We start from the raw sequence: 15,397 nt of genomic DNA, 5'->3' as shown, positions 1-15,397 counted from the left end.
TATCATTATAATGTATGGGAATATTCAATTGATGCTAGGTGGCATTTACAGTATAACCACGTCCTTTAAGAGATGAATAGCCATAAAAGCTTGAATTCGAGAATATATCCATCATGATAGCTCATGTAGTGGTTAGCGTGATTAGCTGCCACTCCCGGAGGACCCGGTTCGATTTCCGGCTGTGCCACGAAATTTGAAAAGTGGTACGAGGGCTGGAACCAGGTCCACTAAGCCTCGGGAGGTCTGCTGAGTAGAGGTGGGTCCGATTCCCACCTCAGCCATCCTCGAAGTTGTTTTCCGTGGTTTCCCACTTTCCTCCAGCTAAATGCCGGGATGGTACATAACTTAAGGCCACGGCCTTCCTTCCCTCTTCCTTGCCTGTCTCTCCCAATCTTCCCATCCCTCCACAAGGCCCTAAGTCTCACGCTTCAGGACACTGCCCTTGAGGCGGTAGAGATGAAATCCCTCTCTGAGTCCGAGGGAAAACCCTGGAGTGTAAACAGATTAAGAAAGAAATAAAGATGATAGCTCATGCGATGAAAATTAATGAGATATAAATGATCGGGAGCGACCTTTCCTGTAACTTTTCTCATGAACAAGTTTTCGATTTTCGGCGATATTTGGAAATTTGTGAAAAAAAAATATAATCGTGAAAATCTGTTATTTTTCCGTACACGGCAAAGTCGCAAAAAACGTAAAAGATCGGAAATTATATTCTAAACATCTTTTGTTATGTACAGGTTTTCAATACGGCGAGAATCAACGCAGAAATCTGATGTTTACTGCCTTGGCCTCTATGAAATTTCGAACCCATTTTATTATTATTATTATTACCATTATAATGCATGAGGAAACTCTAATAGTTACTGGGAGCGTCTTATAATGTGCTACTTTTAAAGCTGAAAACAAGCAATAGCCCAAATTCATTTTAAAACCCTTTCCGTGTCTGTTTGTGCACCTATAAGCACAACAGCCCAGCGTAATTTTCTTTCATTACCAGACTTCAGAAATATGTAAATGCATACACATTTAGAAACTAATAATACGAAACAATCCCCCCTTGTTTAATAAAAAGATATTTTAAGTAGTATTAAAGTTAAAATAAGTAGCCTGTTCTACGCTGAAACTGCATGAAGTGTGGTCTTACCCTGTGCGGGATACATACGTTTAAATGAGCTGACGGAGCATTTGGCTAAACATGGCGGAGCCAATCAGAATGAAGCACTCGTTGGCCACACTGTACATATAGAGTCACTGTAGCTGTGAAAACTTCTTAGCGCTCCGGTAAGAACAAATTCCTTTAGTTGGACTTCAGACCCCATAGCCGCGTCCCCACGCGTACAGCAAACTTTGGTGAGGGTGAGGTTTGAACGATGCGATGCACCAAACATTTGTCACAGGTTGACAAACTTCTCTTTTCCAGGGCTGGAATCACCTTAATTCTAATCAATTAATCCACCATTAAGCTGAATTCTACAGATCTGACACCACACATAGTTAAGATGATAACTATAGAGCAGGGCCTCTCAGGGTGCATGCGCGTGGTGCATGCACTGTGCACGGTGCAAAAGACGACTTGGCTTGGTTGACCAGAGTGCAGACCCCCCACTCCTCGATTTGGAGCAATAGCGCTTACTCTCTCTTTCCTCACGCCTCTCTCGCTCGCTCCGCCTGTCTCCCTCTGCCCCACTTGCGCCGTAGCGCTCGAAATCCGGGCTGAGTTGAGCCGAGTATAGCCGAGTAGAGCCGAGCTTAGCCGAGTAGCCCAGAGACGAAGCGTTGATCCGAGCCATACCGAACGGCACCGATACACAGTGCACGGAGCTCTTGCGCCTCGCTCTGCACGCGTGAGATTTTGGGCGTTTGAGAGGCCCTGCTATAGAGTAACAGGAGCTGATGAAACCATTTACTTGTGCCATGCGTATTAACGTGAGCAGCCATTAGCTTCTGGCGAGCTCTCACAACGAAGAGGGTTTGTTTGGCGGCACTTGCCCTTGGAACCCGAGACATTTTGAAACTATAAAAGCTGAGTAGACAAGGGAAGCGCTCTTCTATTGTATTTTAAACGGTGAGAGCGAAATGTCGTGACCGCGAGCAGATGAAATAATAACTTTGTGAAGTTTATGTTAGACTTGAACTAAAATCGTTGTGATTTAGCTCACAAGAGCTAGTGACGGTCTATATATAAAGAACATGCGGCGCGTACGCGAAGCGTGAGATTAACGTGTGCGATTCGTTAATAAATTACCACTGACAAGGACAAGTAACAACCGGGCCCAGTTCTCTTATTTTAGTGCCGCGTGGATCGGACTAATTTCTAAGCGGCGGCTATAGTTAATTGTTAGCCAATCGTAAGGTTACAACCGTGCATTCGAACACACTAAACGGAGAAGTAGATGGTGCTAATTTTATTCAACAGTTCCGGATACAGCCCATCATCAAGAAGATAGCAGCCATGAACTACCCACGAGTCGACAAGAGGACATTCATGCCTGTGCTATGTGTCGTAATAATGGTCTAAGCCCGCATGACATAGTGGCATGAGATTCGCCGCTGATAGAGAGGTTGCCGCCAAGTTAAGTCCTTTTGTTCCTTAAGCATGTGAAGTGATTCATTAGGAAAGGCCATTTTAAATATATAAAGTTACTCTTAAATGTAAGCCAGAATGGCATTTGTATTACTCAATTCAGTAAATCTAAATACGTTTAGGGCTGCATGCATTTCAAGTCCCCGAGCTGTGTACTGTAAATATTTAGATGGGAAATGAGGGAAAGAATAGGTTAGATATAGGTGTGTCCGACTGTTATTTGCATTTTATTCCAGTTTATATTAAGATAGAGTTGTATGGGTAGATTCCTCGTGAAAAATCTAGTGGAGTGTACGCCACCAGTGTCGAACGGAGATAGCGGATTAGACTAGAACCAGTGTAGGCTATGATCTTATGTTCCATGATGCATGACTTTAAGCTGTGAGAAGGCTCAAGTTGTGACTTTTCTACGTCGAGAGTAGAGTAGGGCCTTTAAGTGTGGTGGCAGGCGAGTTCATGGATATGTACCGGTCGTCTTACCAAGGTTTCTTTATATGTGAGGCTAGAGAGTTGCCTGTGGATATTTACTGGGACTGAGATGCTAAGAGATAGGATATTAAAACCGTGATGTTATATTTGGAGCCCTAATGGTGATGTGACAGTGAACCAGCCTGTTATATGTGAAACCAATTATCTAAGGCTATCAGCCGTGCTTGCTGGCCAGATTTGTGTACTTATTTGTAGCACTAAAAATGTTGTCAAGGCCGGATGTACCATTCATTCATGCCCCAGGTAGCTGGCGACCCTCGACTCAGCTTTACGCTGGTCGGAGAGGCGTGTGTTCGAGTCATCAGTCCACAGACTGGTTTGATGCAGCCCTCCATGCCACCCTATCCTGTGCTAACCTTTTCATTTCTACGTAACTATTGCATCCTACATCTGCTCTAATCTGCTTGTCATATTCATACCTTGGTCTACTCCTACCATTCTTACCACCTACACTTCCTTCAAAAACCAACTGACCGGGCGAGTTGGTCGTGCGCGTAGAGGCGCGCGGCTGTGAGCTTGCATCCGGGAGATAGTAGGTTCGAATCCCACTATCGGCAGCCCTGAAAATGGTTTTCCGTGGTTTCCCATTTTCACACCAGGCAAATGCTGGGGCTGTACCTTAATTAAGGCCACGGCCGCTTCCTTCCAACTCCTTGTCCTTTCCTATCCCATCGTCGCCATAAGACCTATCTGTGTCGGTGCGACGTAAAGCCCCTAGCAAAAAAAAAAAAAAAAAACCAACTGAACAAGTCCTGGGTGTCTCAAGATGTGTCCTATCATTCTATCTCTTCTTCTCGTCAAATTTAGCCAAATCGATCTCCTCTCACCAATTCGATTCAGTATCTCTTCATTCGTGATTCGATCTATCCATCTATCCACCTTCAGCACTCTTCCGTAACACCACATTTCAAAAGCTTCTATTCTCTTTCTTTCTGAGCTAGTTATATTTATGTACGTATTACCTGTCCATATATTTTAGTGTATTTTGTAACTTAGATATTTTTTATTTGCTATTGACCCCATGCGGACGCACCACGCGCTTCTATCCCTGAGCTGGGCCGAAATTAGGACATGATACGGTACATCAATACCTCATGGTTTCGTCTGATGTCCTGAGTAGCTTCCAGGACACGTTCCCGGAGCTCTTGCAGGATTTTTACTTCTCTGTGATACAACTTAGATTTCATGTAGTCGCGAAGGAAGTCATCCGAGGGTTTGGGATAGGGGCTTTTTGCCCGCCAGCCAATAGGGCCCAAACGCCTAATCCATCCCTGCAGATAGGTGGCGTCAAAGTGATGGCGCACTGCGTTGGTAATGTGCGGGGGTGCTCCATCATGTTGGAACTACATATTGTCCCGTCAGGTTCGGAGTGGAACATTCTCTAGTAGTAGTGGCAGAGTGCCTTCCAAAAACTGTAAATAAGATGCGCCAGTCAGTATATATAATACCACTGGTACTATGGAAATGTCTCCTGTCATCCCTGTCCAAACATTAATGGAAAACCGAACCTGGTGGTGGAAGCATCTCATGGCACGGGGATTGTTCTCCGAGCACAAATGCGTGTTGTGAAATTCGAAGATGCCACTCCTCGTAAACGAGACTTCGTCTGTGAAAAAAATATTCCACAAAATCGTCGGGTTGACGATGGAGCCATTCACAGAAGGCTATGTGCGGTACATAATTTCTCTCCGATATGTACTGAAGACGCTGCAGATCGTACGGATGTTGCCGGTCTTCCCGTAATGTTCGTGGGACGGTCCAATGGAACACTCCTACAACTGCCGCGATTTGACGAGTACTGCTGCCGAGGTCCTCTGCACTAAGATCACGTCTAGGCCTACCAGCTGCTCGCCTGGGTATAACATTTTCGGTGTGGGTTATTCTCTCTAAAGCTTTGTAAGGCAACTTCTCACAAGAAGAGACGATAACGAAATGAAGCTCTTGACCTAGAGAGGTTTGACTATGGACTGGTAGAGACAATCTCACAATAGAAGGGACGGAAATGAAGTGAAGCTCTTGATCTAGAGAAGTCAGACTCTGGACTAAGACAACCTCTCACTGGAAGAGATGGGAATGTATTGAAGCTATTGACATAAACAGACCAGAATGTATACTAGGATAGATAACCTATCATAGAAATAAACGAGAATGAAGACTTTGGACTAGGGTAGACAACCCCTCATACGAAGAGACGAGAGTAAAACTATTGACCTAGAGAGGTTAGACTTTGGACTAGGAACTCCGGCCAGTGCCCACTACGTGATGATGTAAGCCTGGCGTAGTATTAAGCTGCCAGGGTATAGAAGAAAATTAATTTCGTTGACTTTTGAAGAGAATTTAAGATTAATCTTGAACTATTTAGGCGATACTGAGCCCTAGCGTAATACCATACTGTTTAATCAGACTAGAGCGCTATTTCACTGACTGCAAAAATAAGCTGGGGAAAAGTCTCTCTTTTACTAATAAAAACTTGATGTTATAGATTGGTAAGTATTCCTTTTTCTCGTGTTATATGTACTTTTCAATAAGCTGTATCTTATTATTATTATTATCATTAAAGACTGGCTGCTGCTCGCCTTGAGTGCAAAGTGATTTATTCTGTACTACGGTGCGCGCACAGAGTGCCGTGTATTTTATACCCAAAATAAAAAAACTCGATTGAATTTTTAAGAAATTAACGATTTTCCCCCCATTTATAAATTAGTTAGAAAATGATGGTTTAAATTGCACCTCTTAATTCTTTTTTTCTTTTTTTGCTATTTGCTTTACGTCGCACCGACACGTATAGGTCTTATGGCGACGATGAGATAGGAAAGACCAAGGAATGGGAAGGAAGCGCCCGTGGGCTTAATTAAAGTACAGCCCCAGCATTTGCCTGGTGTGAAAATGGGAAACCACGGAAAACCATCTTCAGGGCTGCCGACAGTGGGGTTCGAACCCACTATCTCCCGGATGCAAGCTCACAGCCACGCGCCCCCTAACCGCACGGCCAACTCGCTCGGTACCTCCTAATACTTTACAGATCAGTTGTTTGACTTTTGTGAAAGATACACGTTAGCACTGTACATCTATGTAGCTAGATACTGGAAGTTAAATGATGCTAAACCGACTACGGAAGTATAGTGTTACAAATAGTGCATGTTACGCAAACGTGAGCTTGAATATCACTGGTATAGCGAAGTGTTGAAATCTGTTCTTGGCATTGACCTTCCTGGTGATGCGTGGGTGGAGTCACGAACAGGTGATCTTTCAGTTAAGCTGTGCTAACAACCGTACATTAAGGTCAAATTGAATAGTTTTAGTGCTCGGTATGATAAGGTCTACTGAATAATTACAGTACCATCGCGACAAAGTATTATTTAAACAAGGGATTCCGTAACAAGCTTGTCCTTTTGAAAGTCAGGGGTTACAATTTTGTCACACTTTCACCGTAACTAAGAACGGTACGATATTTTTCAGCAGGAATTTGTAGCGATATTAAGACTGTCTTGACCTGTTGAAAATCTAATATTGTCGGAGGAAGAACTGGCCAAGCGAGATCGGATAAGGAATATCACGGGAGTGCATCTCACAAGTAAGATGATAAAATTCCTCACTCAGACGATTGCCTAAATTGACATTGGAAAAATCTCAGGAAACGTTGCAATTAAAATTGCCACGAATAGCCTCCTTGTCCCAGAATCAAACAATTCAACCTGGGTTTCTCTGGATTAATCAACTGAATATCTTATAGAAGGTTACGAGGTTTCTTTAAATCTTTGTATACTCCGTCCTATTACACTTCTTTCATTCCTATTGACATGGCTTCGAGTAAATCATTTAGGATTCAATAATAATAATAATAATAATAATAATAATAATAATAATAATAATAATAATAATAATAATAATAATAATAATAATAATAATAATAATAATAATAATTGTACCAGGAGGTACACCTCAATTCTGAACATTCAAAAGAAGCGCCATGAAAAACTCCATCCATCGAACGAAATGTGAAACTGCTACTGCATGAAGTTGGGACATTCAGAAGATGTCACTACTGAATATTTGAGAAGTTTGTAATGTCTAAGTTTTCTAAACTGTTTTGGATTTATGTTGCTTTGTTTTGGTGTATATCAAAAAGTTTGGAAATTTTTTCATAGATGTCTCTACAAAAACGGCGGTCATGCACTCTCGTGCAAGACGGAAGAATTAGTGATGCAAAGAAGTTTTGAGTTCTTATGTTTTCCAACTAAATTATTGTTAATTTGTTTTTTATATATTTCTAGGTTTGCAACACTTGTCTCTTTTTCCGCCAATTTTTGAATTGGACCAATCACTATTTTTATGTAATCATTTTTCAGCCTATCACAGGCTTCTTGTCGGTTTTTGGGTGTAACTTTTTGATTCTGCCAATAAAATTGAGAGGGTGTGTCCGGATTAGTCCAGAACCCTCTAGAGCCCTTCCCTCGCGTATATAAGCTGCGGCTTTTCTGGCTATCTTTTCTTTGGATCACCGTATTTCTGAAAGTGTGTGTTAAGACAGGAGGCGGGGCGCCTCATTCTTCGCCAGGCAGTCCATCAGCCAAAGTAATGACCATCAGTCTTATTTTTCTCTAGCTATCTCCGCAGTCTCACACGAGGGGAAGGTTCAATTTTCTAATTATGTAACCTCCTGTTTTCTGACATGTAAACCTTCTTTCGGCTAATGTAAAATTTCATAAACTCTAAAAACTGTAAATCCGGGATAGAGAGTGCGTTACCCTCTCGAGTTCCCCTTCAACTTGGTTTGAGGTGACTACGACTTTGTAACTGTTTTCATTACTGTAATGCATTAAATTAACCTTCATTCGAGTCGCCTCAGTAGTTTGGGATTAGCCCCTGTATCAGCGGGCAGAGATCCCCGTTAGGATTTTATACTTCAACATCTAGGAGCGCAAGGGTACGCCTCCATTCACTTTGTGTTCCGGCCATTAATTTAATCTGTTCTTTTTCCACGAAGGCCCAGTAAGTTGGGTAATAGATACCCCTGTGTAAAAGAAAATTTAAATTGTAAATTGTGTCTTGAGAGGCCAGAAATTGTAAGGGTTTTGTAATGTCGCCTTAAGCGGGTTGTAAGAAATTCGTTAATGTTGGAGAGCATGTAAGCTCTTTTCTGAGATTGTAAATTCCCCGTGATAGGGAGGGGTGCCCCTGAAAGGCTATAGATTTGTAACCTTTGAAGCAAAGTGCTCTTGAATTGGGAGATTTCTGTCCTTGTCTAAATAATACCTCATTTGCGGAATTGTAAATTTGTAAACTAGGGGCTTGAAGCTCAGAAATTGTTAAAGTTCCGAGTCTTGGGTTTTCTAATTCTTGAAATTGTCATTGTACCTGTAAAATTATTTCACTAAGTGAAAAATTTGTTAATTTTGAGATTCTAAAAGAAATATCACCTTTATTTAAAGTTTTAATTTTTGATATCGTAGTTAGACCCACTCTACACCAGCACTTTCTTTCACCTCTTTCGGCTCCACGAAAACTCCGTAATAATAATAATATTAATAATAAAAATACCTGTTCCGGGGTATTTGTGTAACGCACAGAGAGGTAAAAGAAGGTGCGGGCTTGAATGGGTCTAACTACAAAATCAAGAAATGAATTAAAATTTTAACAAATGTTATATTTCTTTAGAATTTCAAAAATTAACAAATAACAACATGACAGGTAAAATTAGCAATCTTGATACTTGGAAAAATGCAAGGTGCAGAACTTTCACAATTTTGGGCTTCAAGCCCCTAGTTTTACAACTTCTAAGCTACCAGCCCAAGTTTACAATTCAAAATGAGAACTATTTATTCAAGGGCAGAAATCCCTTAATTCAGGAGTGCTTGCTCCCTAAATTACAAATAGCCTACCTAGCCTTCCAGAGGCACTCTTTACTGTTACAAAACGTTGAAAAGAGCTTACAGGCTCTCAGTTTCTTCCAGCCTACTCAAGGCAACATTTCATGAAAATCTGACAATCTCTGGGCTCTCAAGGCACGAATTTACAGATTGAAATAGTTTTAAACAAGGGTATATAATACCCGACCTACGGAGCTTTGCGAAAAATTAACAGGTTAAATAAACGGCCCGAACACAAACTGAATGGAGGCGAACACTGCGCTCCAGATAATGAAATATAAAATCCTACAGGGCTCTCGGCCGATGAAACAGGGGCTAATACAAAGCTACTGAGGTGGCTCGTATGGAAATAACTTAATACAATCCAGAAACGAAAGTTTGTGAAAACGTAGTCAACTCAAACCAAGATAAAGGGGAGCTCGAGAGGGTAACTCATTCTCTATCCCCGATTTACAGTTAAAACTTTATGAAATTTTTACATTAGCCGAAATAATGTTTACATTTTAGAAAAGTTTGTTACATAATTAAAGATTTGGACCTTCCCCTCGGATTAATTGGCGGATACAGCAAGAAAGATAGAATTTACGTGGCCATTACCTTGTAGATGTTCTGCTGGCCGAAGAAAGAGGCGCCCCGCTCCTGCCTTAACACACACACTTAGAAAGACGGCAATCAATTGACAAGGTAGCCCGTAAAGCCGCAGTTTATATACCCTCAGGAAAGGTTCGAGAGAATTCGGGACTAATCCGACCACAGTCTCTCAATTTTATTGGCAAATTCAAAGTGAACGAGGAATGCGGGATTGGTTGAAAATTAATTACAAATATTAATGATTGGCCAGATTCAGAACTGGCGGAAAGAAAAGAAGTGTTGCCAACCTAAAAATAAATGAACATAGATTCAGTTATGGAAAACCTAGGAATACGAAACTTCTTTAAATTATAAGTTCTTCCGCTATGCACCAGAGTGCATGATCAGAGATTTTTGGTAGTGAAATCTTTGGAAGAATGTCGAAACTTCTTGATATATAGCAAAACAAAACAAGGAGAAATTCAATGTTTAGGAAACTTCGCAATAACACATTGACTTAATATTTCAGTGGTGACATCTTCTGATTAAAGTTCCAACATCATATAGTATCAGTTTCGCCTTTTGATCCATAGAGGAGTTTATTAAGGCGCTCATTTTGAATGAGCGGAGTAGAGGTGTACCTCCCGGTACAGTCCCACAAATTCTGATGCCTCGGCGTCTCCAAACACCGTAAGTATTTAGTGTGACATAAAATGAAACAATAAATGATTAATATGCCAACCACGTAAAAGAACTCCTTAGGGAAAAATTTCAACAACCCGGCATCTCTGAAAACCCTGAAAGGAGTTCCTTTGAGTGCCGGTAAATATATCGATACATGGCTGACGCATTTGAGCACCTTCAAATACTACCGGACTGAGCCAGGATCGAACCCTCCAACTTGCGCTCAGAAAGCCTACCCCTTAACCGCTGAGGTACTTAGCCTCGCGGTTGCCATATTTGAACCGTCTGAGCCAGTTAGCCAGACTGGGTTCTTTTAACTCCTGTCTTCAATCTGTTGCAAGTGTCTTGATATGCTTCCTACCGGGCGAGTTGGCCGTGCGGTTAGGAGTGCGCAGGTGTGAGCTCGCATCCGGGAGATGGTGGGTTCGAACCCCAATGTCGGCAGCCCTGAAGATGGTTTTTCGTCGTTTCCCATTTTCACACTTGGCAAATGCTGGGGCTGTACCTTAATTAAGGCTACGGCCGTTTCCTTTCCATTCCTAGGCCTTCCCTGTCCCATCGTCGCAATAAGACCTACAGTATCTGTGTCGGTGCGACGTAAAGCAACTAGCAAAAAGATATGTTTCCGTTTAGGTGGTGTCACTTTTACATTATTTTAATTTATTGACAATGGACGATTAAACCACACATCCAACTGCATTTATTTTGAATTTATGTTACTAAACTCATATTTAAATTAAATAAATAGTTTTTCTAGAAGAATTCGCAAAAGAAAACCTCAACAGAGTAGTCCTATATTAAATTCTGCCTGTAAAAGGAAAATTACACCAAAGTTTGCAAATAATGTTAATAGAAAGCTAAGGAACAGTTTACAACATATTCAATCAGATTCCCAGATGAGTGTCTCTGAGATTTTAGATTATTGCCAGGTAAATATTTCTGTATTGTGAAGTTAGCAGGTTTTCAGTACCTGAAAACAGGTATCTGAACAGTGTCGTATACTGATGGTATATCCAAAAAGGGCGTTATAAATATTCTTCTGAATGCACTGATTATCCGTTGTTTGTAAGGCAGGAGTAACTTAGAAGAATCGGCATTCAAAATAATCAGTTTGTACGTGTCATAATCTATTAAATCGTAGCCGATGTGATATGTGAAGTGAAAAGTCCCAGGTTGGGCGTTGAAATTGTCGTATGTAAGGTATGGTGGGAGGAACTGCGAGAAAACAGTAGTAGCAATAAGAGACTTCGGAGGGCAGTATATAGAGAGACAAGTAAACTTTATCCTCGGATGCTGTGTGCCGACAGCTGCTACATGTATTCTATTTGGTACTGTCAAAGCAAGGGTGATAATTTGACGCTGACGCTTGGTAAGCAAGATGTTCACTGACTAGAAATACAGCGCCACCGTATCCTTCTGTCCTGTTGGTTCGAACTATGGAATAATTCCGGAATCTCATCTTTTTAGGCCGGGCTGAGTGGCTCAGACGGTTAAGGCGCTGGCCTTCTTGCCCCAACTTGGCAGGTTCGATCCTGGCTCAGTCCGGTGGTATTTGAAGGTGCTCAAATACGTCAGCCTCGTGTCGGTAGATTTACTGGCACGTAAAAGAACTCCTGCGGGACTAAATTCCGGCACCTCGGCGTCTCCGAAAACCGTTAAAGAGTAGTTAGTGGGACGTAAAACAAATAACATTATTATTATTATTATTCATCTTCTTAGGTGGTAAAAACACAGTTCCTTGAGAGCGGCAACACTTTTCGGTGAGTGAGTTCTCGCTCTAGCTCTCCCTATTAGCTATTGTTGACCTACGATTCCATTGTAATGTACCAAGTACCATTGCAACTAATAATCAGCTGAAGGAACGTTTCACGTAAAATACCGAAAATGTGGTATTTGGACACATTTTGTCGGTAGATGGATGGTGACCAGAAAAATTCACATCCATTATGAGGTCCAAAACATTTAACAAATCTCGATGGCGATTTGCATGATTTTTGCCTATGTCCGAAACAGTAAAAGTTGAAACATTGGAACTGACGAAATGTATTGTACCCGACAGGGACATAAACCGAGGACTGGTAATTATGGTGACGCGCATTTCTTTGTCCGGCAGCGAGTTCACTTGGGACGCCACGGTTGTAGTCGAGCCAGGGAATCCCGTAGCTGAATATAGGAGAAGTAATCCCCACCTCAGGTTGTGGCCGAGTGGGGGAGGTGAATATTTTAGCATCGAAATGTGGGAGCCATCAAAAAATCAGCATGACCAACGTCCTCAATAATGAAATAATTATCAAAATTTTTAATACGGCACCGTATTATGATTTAAAAGAGTTGGTCGTGATTTGGTAATTTATTTGGACTATGTCACGTCATTTTTGGTAATAACCCTCTGCTAAAAGAAAGATTAGATGGTTACGTAACAACGGAAAGTTTCTGGGGCCATGTGGTTTATCTCTTGACACTCACTTGACAAGGAGAGGTTACATGATCGGGTTGCGCACGGGTATGTCTTATTTACATTACAAGATTACTGGTCACCTGATTGTCACACTCTTTTGCCTCTGATACGCCCAGAACAGGCTGTACACGAAGTAGTAAAGGGGGAAATCTCTTTAGTTATTATAAGGTTGTTGAAGGGTCACGCCAGGCACTTCGATTTTTCTTCTCGCGAGGGACGGACCTATGCCCAAATCGATCTCCGTGTTTCTTTGTCTGGTGTACTGTTAAAAACAGAAAATTGGTAAAACAGCTTAATTCGAGAGAAATGTGAAGTGAATTAATACGCGAGATACAATTAAGTGCGTGATTAAACTGTGACGAGTCTTGAACACAAAATTCAACTCGTAAATTTATTATTATTATTATTATTATTATTATTATTATTATTATTATTATTATTATTATTATTACGATCATCCGAGATAACAAAGGGAACGTGTAATAATACAAGGACTACTACGGTCTGGGATACAGAGTTGAGTAGTGAATAATTCGTGCGAGTCGTGTCGTAATGCCCTGTATTAATTTTCTTTTATTCGGGGACTTTATACAATCAAATATCGCGTCGGTTAGTGCTCGGTGATGCAGTCGATCGGAAAGAATACTAACAGTGTGTCTATCTGTGCCTAGATAACCGCAGTCAGCAGATGGAATCAGCGGTAATCAACATGGAGATGAGGCAGCGCTAAATCCACACGATGGGCCACCCTAGCTGAACAAGGTGTTATCTAGGGATAATAAGGCTGAGTAATAGCAGTCATTTATGCATGACGTAGGGTTGCGGATAATTCTTTTATATGCTGTAGCTATCAGTTAATAGGGAATTTAATTTATTTAAATGTAAAAGTGCCAAGGCATAGCTCAGAGTTTTTCTTTTGTAACAAGTCAGAGTAACTTAACTTATAAATATGGGTTAATTTATTTGTGGAGAAATGTGTTCTTCTTTTTATTTTATTTGGGGTTTTCATGTTTCTCTATAATGGTTCTCATTATAATGAGTAGTTTGATTAGCTTTTGGGATAGATGACGTAGAGAGAAGCTGGTAGTTAACCAGCGGACCTATCATGTGATGTGTTATTAGTGTAGATTAGGTTGTGTGAAAGAAGAAATGCAACTGTCAGAATCACCCAGAGAACCGAACCATGACCTCCAATAAGATATTTAGCTACGGACTATTTTCATTTTTATTGTCCTCATTTAACGAGTTTTGATAACTGTAGGGCTCATTACGTCTGAAATCGTGTGAAATTTTCATTGTGATTGTTTTGATTAACGCGTGTGTTTGTTATGACGTAAAAATAAACGATGGATTAATGACTATGTAAGTCACATAGGCATATCAGGTAAAGAGTAGGCCCATTATAAAGAAACCATGTTAATAATAATAATAATAATAATAATAATAATAATAACAATAATAATAGTAATAATGATAATTATAATAACAATAATAAAAATAAGAATATTAGAAACCGGTGTTTTGATGTTCATCCGGCCCCGTGGTGGGTAGCGTTTCTGCTTCTTAGCCGGAGGTCCCGGGTTCGATTCCCGGCCAGGCAAGGGATTTTTACCTGGACCTGAGGGCTGGTTCGAGGTCCACTCAGCCTACGTGATTAGAATTGAGGAGCTATCTGACGCTGAGATAGCGGCCCCGGTCTAGAAAGCCAAGAATAACGGCTGAGAGGATTTGTTGTGCTGACCACACGACACCTCGTAATCTGCATGCCTTCGGGCTGAGCAGCGGTCGCTTGGTAGGCCAAGGCCCTTCAAGGACTGTAGTGCCATGGGGTTTGGTTTGGTTTGGTTTGGTGTTTTTATGTTCAGATTTCTATGTTTGCTTGATTACCATCGAACCAGTTGTGTGTAAGACTGTGTTTGTAGATAAGGAATATGTTTGCTGACGCTTGCGTCAGACGACGAATTTAAGGATGATTCGTCGTCAGGTCTCACGGTGTGAGATATTGATATCAGATCGTATTTGTACACATGTGGATGCTTATGAATTGAGAGATGAATTAGAGATCACCTCACTGTAATGAGGAAGATTATGTTATGTTGCTATGTGATGTGTTATTTTAAAAGGGACGCTATTGTTCTCGCCTGACAGCAGCAGTCTGTCCCATTTGTCACGCCCCTCCAGCTATGATGGTGGTGGATGAGGGAGCTCGCAGTTACGAACCAGACTCCTAGTATTTTTGTGTGTCTTGGAACACTCACCATGAGTTTGTAAACCATTAGGTGTCCTTGCGAGGAGATTCTTTTGTCTTACCCCAGCAGATGATTAGATAGACGTCGGAAATATGTGACCTGGCTTCCTTTTGTTCATTATTTTCTTGCATATGAACTGATAAGTAGGGCTTTCAGGATCCCTGGAGACATCGTGAACGCCGGTTCGGTTCTGGGCTTGTGCACGGCAATCACTCAATGTTGAGATAGATGACTTGTGTCTCAGATGTATTTCTCATGTGTGCTTATCGTGTATTGTATTGTTTGTCTTTCAGTGTCGACAGTGGTTTTGACTTTTGGTGCGGCGAATTTGTGTATACGGTTGGGGGTTCGGTCCGAACCCGAGACCTCGGAAGCTTGTATTGTTTGTATTATATTAGGTAAAGTTATGCCATTGGGAAATCAATTTTTGTTAGGTTAGGTGTCACTCAGATTTGTTTACATTTGAGTATTATAATTTTGTGCCGGCCCC

The sequence above is a fragment of the Anabrus simplex genome, chromosome 1 (genome assembly GCF_040414725.1).
Source record: "Anabrus simplex isolate iqAnaSimp1 chromosome 1, ASM4041472v1, whole genome shotgun sequence".
Classification (NCBI taxonomy): domain Eukaryota; kingdom Metazoa; phylum Arthropoda; class Insecta; order Orthoptera; family Tettigoniidae; genus Anabrus; species Anabrus simplex.
This window is presented reverse-complemented; position numbering follows the sequence as displayed.